Below are 12,025 nucleotides of genomic sequence, written 5' to 3' on the forward strand. Positions count from 1 at the left end.
TAGTAGATCTTCAAAAATGACAGTGTCCCTGTCATAAGTATTTGGTTAGCATTTTTGACCATAGATACTCAAAAACAGCAGAGAGGTCAGGTTGTATACGATGCATCTTAAACAGTTGTCATAAAAAAATATCTTTGGCAAACGATCCTCACAAACAGCAGAGCACTACTGTCATATGGCACATCTTTGGCTCGTGTTTATGTTGTAGCTCTTTAAAAACAGCAGTGCAATTCTCTCATGTAATGTGAATTTCATTGCTTTTTTGCTGTAGATTGTGCTCCTGTCATAAGTATTTTTGTCCAGCGTTTTGACTCTTGATCCCGATTTGGTTAGTGCTTGTTATTGTAGATACTCAAAAACAGCAGGAAGGTCAGTTTGTACTGAAGATCATTGACTCCCGTTTATGCTGTAGCTCTTTAAAAACAGCAGTGCACTTCTATCATCCAAAGTGTCTAATTACCTTTTTGCAGTAGATTCTCAAAAACAGCAAAGAGGTCAGGTATATAGAGGATCTTTGTCTAGTGTTTTAGTAGTAGATTCTCAAAAAATATTTTTGTCTCGCGTTTTGAGTTTTGATCCTTTTACTGTAGATTCTCAAAAACAGCAAAAAGGTTAGGTTGGTCAGAGGATTTTTGACTTGCGTTTTTGCAGTCAGTCCGCGGTATTTTTTTACAGGTGTTTTCGTCATAAATCCTCAAAAACAGCAGGGTGCTCGGGTCATTTAGAGGATCTTTGACTTGTATTGACACAGCGCTTCTGTTTCAATGTGTGCCATTTTTCACATTTGTTGAAGTCTGTTCCCGGGAACAATTGCGTTGACTTTGTTGACTTTGTTCTCCATTAATTCCAAAGCTTCCTGTTTTGTTTTGTTTTTCCAAACAAGGACAAGGAAGTGTAAGCCAGCAGCAACACATTCACTCCTCCATGCAGTGAACGCCAAATCAGCTACTGGTGACATGCTGTGTGTTCTTTAAATGGCAGATGGAAGAACTATTTCACTGAAAAAGAACTGAAACTGAAGGAGCATGGAAAGTGAAGCTTTTGGAAGTGTGTGTGTGTGTGTGTGTGTGTGTGTGTGTGTGTGTGTGTGTGTGTGTGTGTGTGTGTGTGTGTGTGTGTGTGTGTGTGTGCACGTGAGGTGAGCAAGCAGTCTTAAGGGGCTTGGTCAGAGTTCTGTGTGAGGAGCTTTACCAAACATGGTCACATAACGAGAATTTCTGCTGCTAGTCACAACAGCACCTGTACACAATAGACATGCATGCTAATACACACGTGTTCATTTCATCACATTGCAATAACACAAAACACACTACTGCAACATTTGGGCTGTTTTCATCATCATCATCATCATCATCATGCTGAGTCCCCACAACCAGCCAGCCACGACATTGTCCTGTGCCAGCCACATTCAAGTAAATGGATCCGAGTGATCTGCCCAGACCTTTCCCAGACTCGGAGAAACCAAAACAAATCAAGAATCAACATTCCAGACGTTGGAGCGGTTATAAACCAAGCTGATTTTTACAAGGCTCTTAAAGCCTCAGCCTGCCATTTGGTAGAAATAACTTCTTAGAGCGGCTTGTTAACGAGAAGCACCTAAGTGTCATCACCGACCTCACTCTGAGGACGTCTTCTGTCACAGGACCAATGTTAAATATTAAAATAGTTGAAGTTCTTTCACAAAACGCATTTTCGAAACCAGGCGTTCTTAACCTTTTTTACATCGGGCCCGATTTTTTCAGTGCAGAGTGGCCGGGGATCCAGTAAATATTAAAACTGTATAGATTTAATTGATCTCATTAATTAGTTTTCACTAATAAATCGAATCCACACAGTTTCACGAGTTAAAACCTGAATAAAGTTTAATGAATAATAACATTCATTCATTAATTTTTTACCGCTTATCCTCACAAGGGTGGTTGGATGCTGGAGCCTATTCCAGCTGTCTTCAGGCGAGAGGCAATGTACACCCTGGACTGGTGGCCAGCCAATCACAGGGCACATATAGACAAACAACCATTCACACTCACATTCATACCTATGGACAATTTGGAGTCGCCAATTAACCTAGCATGTTTTTGGAATGTGGGAGGAAACCGGAGTACCTGGAGAAAACCCACGCATGCACGAGGAGAACATGCAAACTCCACACAGAGATGGCCGAGGGTGGAATCGAACCCTAGTCCTCCTAGCTGTGAGGTCTGCGTGCTAACTACTCGACCACCGTGCCGCCCCATCATCATTATTACTATTATTAAACCTATCTTAACTTTTGCTAATAATTCATGGAACAAATCAATCAATAAACAATATAAAGGCTTAGTTAGAGGGTTCGGGTTAGGGTTAGAGGATAATAATAATAATAATAATAATAATCAACAATGTAAAGGCTTAAGTCAGACTATATTCAGATTTTACTTTTAAAGCGTTAGATAGCGTCAGCTCTCGGCTCTGCCTCGCTTCCTCCATTTACAAAAGTCAGGATTGTATTTACGTAAAAATGTAGTCTTTTGGGGGCTGGGAGGGGGGCAATGTCTTCATTGTTTTGTTTTAAAAACATCTCCATTGCTAGTTGTAATTGACTTCTGATCTTCTGTGAGCTTGTTAAACAACTGACTGACACATTACCGCCACCATCTGGTCGGAAGCTGCACTGTAACTCAGCATCTAATGGATAACATACAGTAGCATAGCGGCTAGCCTATCTCTGGTGTCTTCTGTTGATAACCTACTATGCAGTCCCACGGCCTTCGCAGCCCATTTGTGAAAAACTCAATGTTTTTTTGCAGCCCTATAGGTGGCGCTTGAGGCCCAAGTTTGGGCCCCGGCCATATGGTTAAGAATCACTGATCTACACTATAAGTCGCATCAAGCAATCAATGTATCATGAAAAGGAAAAAAACCCACAAGCCATCTCCCAGGCCAGCTTTGAGACATAATCCCTCCAGCGTGTCCTAGGTCTGCCCCGGGGCCTCCTCCTGGATGCTCCAATCAGCAATGGAGACACAGAATATGACCCATTCAGACCTGATATCTTTATCATTCCCGCCAGGATCCAGACGACGCTCTACCGGAGGTGAGACTTGAAGACTCGCCAAATGTGAGCGACTCTGCCAGGCTTTCCCAAAACACCCTCGCTACACGTTTGGGTCTGCCCAGGTCTGTCTGGCATCCTTCCCCTGTCATCTAATCCAACTCCAGTTGACAGCGGACATGCAGCCTAGTTAGGTTAAATTAAGAGAATCTAGAGGGGTCTGAGTACTCGTTAAAGTGATCCCTCCTGCAACATCTTCTTATTCTACGGTGGACTCCTTACTGTAAGGAGTTAGAACAACAAGCTATGTTCACAGACATTCATTCATTCCTTTTCTACCGCTTTTCCTCACACGGGTCAGTCCCGTTATAATGTGTTTATGACAATGAGATTGCTCTTACAGTATGTCATGGCTGTGATCTATGACTCAGTATAAATTCTTCGACGGCGACGCCATCCCTCAGCAATAACATACCATTTCGGAGGGAATTGCAATTTCGCCTCTCTCATTATTGCACTTCTCGGGATGAATAGCAGCCCCGTGGCGCCGCAGATTTGAACACAAAATGTGTCTCGTTTAGGATGGATGAGAGATATTGGATTGTGGAAAGAAAAGCTACAACAAAGCATCCATCGCACGGTGTCTGAGGATTGCTATGATCTGCTGTGATGTGTTCCGAGACATATGTATTAAAAAAAATATGCCATGACATCTTACAGCGTTGACACACAGGCAATGGCTGAAAGTTTTTCTTGGCAAAGCTTTACATTTGGGAAAGGATATTATATGCGTGGAATTTTTCAGAATGCTGAGTCAGCGGAAATGTACAGTCATGGTGAGAGAGTGTGTAGGTGGTGAAAGATGACTATCATTTAAAAAGTATGTATAATGTATAATGTATGTATAAACACACTACATCATGCTGCATTCATGAATAACCTTTCCAAGTACAGATTTTCTCGCTTTATGCTAGGGATACATTAAATTGATGTACCTATAAAAATGTCTATTTATGACACGCGGCTCACTGACGTTCTCCTTCAATACTGGATCAATTATTGGCAATAAAAGTGACTCACTAGATTAGATTTAACTCCAGAACTCTTCACTTCTCTCTTCAATTGCCATTGCTCACCCGCGACACGTAGCCCTAAATAAGCCTTATAAACTATTAAATACATTTAAGGTGTAAAATGCATAGGTGCTACTAATGAATGATTGTTGAAGTTACTGTTGTGCTTCCATTGGCATATGCTATATGCCAACTGTGCTGCGTTCAAGCAAGCCCAGTAACGTGTGAAATCTCAACACTTTATCATGTAATTGTAATAACATGTAATAATTGTGTGGTTTTCAACAGTAATGCTGCACATTTCACCAGTGTTATCATGTATTTATGAATTGTTACCCGTTTAGGATGAATTACATTTAATGAGATATCAAATAATCTATAATAATAATTAATATTACAATAAATATTACAATAAAATGAGTTATAATAAATACTAATTTAGTTTTCTTCTGAAAATATGTTTTTTCTGTGTAAAAATGACATTTTCAGAAATAAATAATATTAAATTAATGATGAAAATGTGTTTTTTACGATGTAAAAATCTAATTCAAATATTATAAAAATGTTTTTGGCATAAAAAATGACATATATTCAGAAGAAAAAAAAACTATAAAATATATCATTTAATTGTCTGAGTAAAAGATGACATTTTCAGAAATAAATAATATGAAATTAATTATGAAAATGTGTTTTTATGATGTAAAAATGTAATAAAATATTCTAAAAATGTTTTTCAGCATAAAAATGACATACAGTGCATCCGGAAAATATTCACAGCGCTTCACTTTTTCTACATTTTGTCAAGTTACAGCCTCATTCCAAACTGTATTAAATTAATCTCTTACCTCAAAATTCTACACAAAATACTAAATTATGACAATGTGAAAAAAGTTTTTTTTGACATGTTTTGAATTTATTAAAAATAGAAAACAAAAAAATCACATTTACATAAGTATTCACAGCCTTTGCTTAATACTTTGTTGATCCACCTTTGGCAGCAATTACAGCCTCAAGTCTTTTTGAATATGATCCCACAAGTTTAGCACACCTATCTTTAGGCAGTTTTGCCCATTCTTCTTTGCAATAAGTCTCAAGCTCCATCAGGTTGGATGGGAGACGTCTGTGCACAGCCATTTTCAGATCTCTCCAGAGATGTTCCATCGGATTCAAGTCTGGACTCTGGTTGGGCCACTCCAGGACATTCACGGAGTGGTTCTGAAGCCAATCTTTTGAGATCTTGGCTGTGTGTTTCGGGTCGTTGACCTCAGGCTGGGGCGAAGGTTCATTTTTCAGCAGGACAAGAGCGCTCTGGAGCAGGTTTTCATCCAGGATATCTCTATATACGTATTGCTGCATTCAGTTTTCCTTCTATCCTGACTAGTCTGCCAGTTCCTGCTGCTGAAAAACATCCCCACAGCATGATGCTGCCACCACCATGCTTCACTGTAGGGATGGTATTGGCCTGGTGATGAGCAGTGCCTGGTTTCCTCCAAACATGGCGCCTGGCATTCACACCAAAGAGTTCAATCTTTGTTTCATCAGACCAGAGAATTTTGTTTCTCATGGTCTGAGAGTCATTCAGGTGCTTTTTGGCAAATTCCAGACGGGCTGCCATGTTCCTTTTACTAAGGAGTGGCTTTCGTCTGGCCACTCTACCATACAGGCCTGATTGGTGGATTGCTGCAGAGATGGTTGTCCTTCTGGAAGGCTCTCCTCTCTCCACAGAGGAACGCTGGAGCTCTGACAGAGTGACCATCGGGGCCTTGGTCACCTCCCTGACTAAGGCCCTTCTTCCCCAATAGCTCAGTTTAGAAGGCCGGCCAGCTCTAGGAAGAGTCCTGGTGGTTCCAAACGTCTTCCATTTACGAATAATGGAGGCCACTGTGCTCATTGGGACCTTCAAAGCAGCAGACATTTTTCTGTATCCTTCCCCAGATTTGTGCCTCAAGACAATCCTGTCTCGCAGGTCTACAGACAGTTCTTTTGACTTCATGCTTGGTGTTTGTGCTCTGACATGCACAGTCAACTGTGGGACCTTATATAGACAGGTGCGTGCCTTTCCAAATCATGTCCAATCAACTGAATTTACTGCAGGTGGACTCCAATTAAGCTGTAGAAAGATCTCAAGGATGATCAGTGGAAAAAAGATGCACCTGAGCTCAATTTTGAGCTTCATGGCAAAGGCTGTGAATACTTATGTAAATTTGATTTCTTAGTATACTATTTTTTAATAAATTCAAAAAAAGTAAAAAAAAAATACTTTTTCACATTGTCATAATGGAGTATTTTGTGTAGAATTTTGAGGTAAGAGATTAAATTAATACAATTTGGAATGAGGCTGTAACATGACAAAATGTGGAAAAACTGAAGTGCTGTGAATACTTTCCAGATGCACTGTATATTCAGAAGAAAAATATATATATATATCATTTAATTGTTTGTGTAAAAGATGACATTTTCAGAAAAAAATAATGTATGAAAATATAACTTTTTCTGTGTAAAATGGCATATTTTCAGAAGAAAAATTAAATTAAATAATACATGTATTTCTGTGTGAAACTGGACATATTTTCAAAATTATTAATTATCATCATATAATATTTTGGGAACAAATATCCACAAATTTGTAGTGGAATAATACACATGTTCCTATATTCATGTTTTTATTTTAACTAAAGAATAACATATGTGAGATGTTTAATTTGGGTGGGGTGGGGGGACAGACATATAAAAGTAACTAAAAATAAATACCTCATCAGTACAGTGAACAGCCTCGGGTTTGCAGACCCCATGGTGAAGACCACTTAACTTGGATACGGGTTAGGAAGCCCTGCTCTAATTGACCAAATCCAGGTTTGTTTGACACTTCCTGTCTGAGTGCAGCCACAGGTTGGAATTATGATGCCATGAACTCAGCTTTCAGACCTCCCCTTTCGTTGCACAGAATCTTAAGGCCTTTCTACCATAAATAGCCAGGCAGAGCCGAGTGAGGAGAGGGTTTGGTGGGTGGGGGAGTGGACACTAATCTCCCTCTTTATCTCCTCTCCTTCTTCCCTTCCTGAGGTTTTCATTTTGCATCCTTCCGAAAACCCTTTCACTCTGTTGTTTGCCCTCTCATTCAACTTGAAAGAAGACTTGTTCGTGTTTAAACAGCAGCTTGCAGTAAGGATGGGCGGATCCATCTAAATATAGTGTCAATCCCGAGGGTAGCAGCAAGCAGATGGATACTTTTTCAATTCTCTTTCTCTCTATGTTGATTTTCACAAATATTTGTTGTTTTTTGTGTGTATATTGTTATATTGTGTGAGTTCTTGGACACTTTGTGGGGACAAAACACACAAAAAAGGATTAGAATGAGAGCCAATAGTAATTTTCAGTGTTGGGCAAATTACTTTAGTTTATTAGTTATAGTTACTAGTGATTTATCAAAACACTAGGGGTCAGTGTTTTCTTGTGAGTGAGCAACCACAGCTCTTGTTGACTAGCTATTTAGCTTCCTGTGTAGTAGTAGGAGTGAACAATGGCAACTGATATGACATCCAGGTTTTTTTTGCGGCTTCACCGTATCACAGTTTTTCAAAACTATATGAACAAATCTTGCTGACCTAATATGCATATCCAAGCATGTTTTACATATATTTTACCTAAATGAAGTATTTTCAAACTAATTAAATACAAATATAAGGCCTTCAGAAGACACATTCACTGTGACGATATGTAGTATACTACACAGGTCAGTAGGTGTCAGTAATGTCACTGTAATGTTGGGTGAGATACTCAAGCACCAGACCTAGAACAACAGATCTATAGCAAAGATTTGAATTATCTCAAAACTGGCACAGTAAGCACTAACATTGGCTACTATTGTGGCCGTGCCCCATGTCAAGCTAAAACTCAGCTCTCAACCCCCCCCCAGATATCATAGCACCATGTCATACTTACAACAACACACATGAGCATGAGTCTTATTTTTTATTATTATGTCTACTATATTGGATAACATGAGCGTAAAGGTAACTATAGGGGTGTTATTTCATGTCTAGAGGGCTCTAATAATGATGGTCGGAAATATAGAACTAACTATAGAACTAACCATAGAAATATTCCATTAATAATAAAGGACTGCTACTTTGCGCATATTCACATCCATCCATTTTCTATGCCGCTTATCCTCGCTAGGGTCGCAGGGGTATGCTGGAGCCTATCCTAGCTGACTTTGGGCGAGAGGCGGGGTACACCCTGGACTGGTCGCCAGCCAATCACAGGGCCGTAAATTCCCAAATTACAATTAGTCACAAAATTACTTATTCATTCATTCATTTTCTACCGCTTGTCCTCACGAGGGTCACGGGCGTTGCTTCAAGCGGGAGGCGGGGTACACCCTGGACTGGTCGCCAGCCAATCACAGGGAACATATAGACAAACAACCATTCACACTCACATTCATACCTATGGACAATTTGGAGTCGCCAATTAACCTAGCATGTTTTTGGAATGTGGGAAGAAACCAGAGTAACCAAGCATGCACGGGGAGAACATGCAAACTCCACACAGAGATGGCCAAGGGTGGGATTGAACCCTGGTCTCCTATCTGTGAGGTCTGCGCGCTAATCACTCGACTACCATGCAGCCCAAAATTACTTAAAAATTCTAAAACATTATCGGTATTGGCAATACTGGCCCTGCACGGTATTGATCAACCCATGGAAAGTATCTTTTTGAAGGTTGAGCCACTGATGTAGTATCTCCACACTCCGAAATACTCTTCGTGGAATGTGCCATGCAAGTGAGTTTTAGTGGAAAGGAGAAACTGCAAGTGATCACAGAATGAAATAAACTTCTTTAACATTGCTTACGTTCAAGTCGGCCAAAAGTACAGACATATAAAACACCAGCGGCTATTAAGTAGCATGATTATACATTCAACTGCCATTATTGTTTAACTTTACACCCCACTTAATAAAGCAGCGGGATGACTTTTCCTCAAACAGGCCCTTCTTTCCCCCACCAGTCATGCTCTGCGTGCTGTTTGGTAATACGGTTAAAGTAGCCGCAAGTAGCCAATTAGCTGAGACGTCAGGTGGAATCCCAGCCAAAGTAAACAATAAACCCCACCGCACAGTAAATATCATCTTAGTCTGTTATTTTTAGTTTGAGGGATTCCTCTTTCACAAGACATTACTCCTCAGCCGCCGGAGCGTCCCTCGTCTCCCACCATGCCCAAATAAAGCGTCCATTCCACAAGTGTGCTGGCTCTTCTTCTTCTATCTGAAATGTTTATAGGACCTTTGCTTTGGAGTGTGTATGTTGACTGAACAAAGCATGATCCTCAACCAAGCTGACTTAGGCTGAGATGTGGGGTAGGCACCTGCCCATCAGATACATCAGTTACTTAAAGTTTACTCAGTTTAGTGTCACCTACATAATAACTGAAGTTTATGACTTTCCTGATTTGTTATTTAACCTATAAAAGTTATAAAGCCGCCTACACGGCAGACGAGTGGTTAGCGCGCAGACCTCACACCTAGGAGACCCGGGTTCAATTCCACCCTCGGCCATCTCTGTGTGGAGTTTGCATGTTCTCCCCGTGCATGCGTGGGTTTTCTCCGGGTACTCCGGTTTCCTCCCACATTGGGTGTGAATGCTTGTTTGTCTATACGTGCCCTGTGATTGGCTGGCGACCAGTCCAGGGTGTACCCCGCCTCTCGCTCGAAGACAGCTGGGATAGGCTCCAGCATCCCCCGCGACCCTCGTGAGGATAAGCGGTAGAAAATTAATGAATGAATGAAAGTTATAAAGCCATTTCTAAAACATTGGGACTCCAGCAAACCACAGTGAGAGCCATTATCCACAAACGGCAAAAACATGGAACAGTGGTGAACCTTCCAAGAGGTCGCAAAAGACCCCACAATAACATCTAAAGAACTGCAGGCCTCATGTAGGTTTAGATTTTTTTAAAAAAATCATTTATGTTGTCACTGAATAATATTTCAATTTGTTTACTAATCTGAAACATTTAAATGTGACAAAAATGCAAAAAATAAGAAATCGGGAAGGGGGCAAACAGTTTTTCCACTGTATATTGAATAAATGATATTGGTCCAAGGACAGACCCTTGTGGGACTCCATGAAAAACACATACACCTTTCATTGTAAACCTTAATTTACCCATGCATAACCCATGAATAAATCAGTTTCAGTCAGTAAATTCCTAATTTTGAGTAGATCTATTTTAAAAATCTTAGAATAATAGTACAGGGTTTCATTCTGTGGCTAAATAAGGAGCTATCGCTGTTCCTTGGGCTTTTATTTTGCAGTGCGCGTAGCCATCAGTGTCACTTACTGACAGTCAAAAACATACATGTGGCCATTTTTGTGTGTGTTATGTCGTACTCATCACTGCACGCTATCAATGAATGTTATTTTGGAGTTATTGGCCACTTTGTTGGCTTTGCTGTGAGTTCCTCAGTCACCAGCCAAATTCATTGTAAGCGTAAAGTGAAACTTCACAGGTTAGTGAAAGCGTTTGACGTGGTTTATCATCTGAGGTCACTCTATGTGTGTGTATGTGTGTGTGTGTGTGTATATACTGTCATATCTGACTATTCCGTCCCCCCTCGCCACTGGATTGGCATGCGCCCATGTGTTTGTTAGTGACACAAACAAAGGAGTGAACAATGGGGTGAATCATGTTCTCAATGGGGAGTAGCTGAGCCGCCTCCTCTGTCGCTACGCTCCATAGACCCCCGGAATCCTCCGCATTCCTTTCACCTTGTCATGGAGTGAGTACGGGGAGAGTGTTTAAAAGAGGAAAACAGCTCATTGAGTGATGTCAGTCACTTCTATGTACATTCGTCAGGATTGTATTGAACTCAAATATAGTCACAAATTAACCATATCAGAACCAATGAATACATTTTATTCTAATGGATTGTGAGAAATCACATGCCAGCTAGCATATAGTTCATCATGTGGTGAAAAAATAACATTAATTAGACTGCAAAACGTTAAATTATTTGATTTTTTTCTTGTATTTAATACTTTTTTTTACTTTTTGTGACAGCACCACAAGTGTCCAAATTACAACAAAAAATAAATGTGATGATAACCATAGAACCATAAATTGACCTTAATATCCCTGTTTTCACCATAGGAACATCAACAAAAAAACTCTCCCCCAACCCCTTTATGTATGGATTGTGTTTGACTACGGATTTTCCACTGTAAAATACATGAGCGGCGGCACGGCGGTCGAGTGGTTAGCGCGCACACCTGACAGTTAGGAGACCAGGGTTCAATTCCACCATCGGCCATCTCTGTGTGGAGTTTGCATGTTCTCCCCGTGCATGCGTGGGTTTTCTCCGGGTACTCCGGTTTCCTCCCACATTCCAAAAACATGCTAGGTTAATTGGTGACTCCAAATTGTCCATAAGTATGAATGTGAGTGTGAATGGTTGTTTGTCTATATGTGCCCTGTGATTGGCTGGCGACCAGTCCAGGGTGTACCCCAGGAGCCATAGGCTCCAGCACCCCCCGCGATCCTCGTGAGGAAAAAGAGGTAGAAAATGAATGAATGAATGAAAATGCATGAGCGTACTCACACAACTTGCTTTCTCTGAGATGTTTGTACACCTTAGGCCCCATCAGCGCACACGGAAGCCATGAGGTGGAAGGAACTGCTAGCAGAAGGGACTGTGTGGCGAGTCACAGAGCTGGGCAAAAATACAAAAATGAAATATCAGCAGCATAATGTTCTCAAGATGACAGCGGCCTCCATAATTTCTAAACGTCAGAAGTGTGGAACAACCGCATTTTTTCCAAAGTTAACCACCCAGCCAAACGGAGCAGCTCATGGAGAAGAGCCTTGATGAGAAAGGTGACCAAGAAATGCATGGCCCAAGCCAAAAACACATTGAGA

The sequence above is a fragment of the Doryrhamphus excisus genome, chromosome 15 (assembly GCF_030265055.1).
Source record: "Doryrhamphus excisus isolate RoL2022-K1 chromosome 15, RoL_Dexc_1.0, whole genome shotgun sequence".
In the NCBI taxonomy this organism is placed as follows: Eukaryota; Metazoa; Chordata; class Actinopteri; order Syngnathiformes; family Syngnathidae; genus Doryrhamphus; species Doryrhamphus excisus.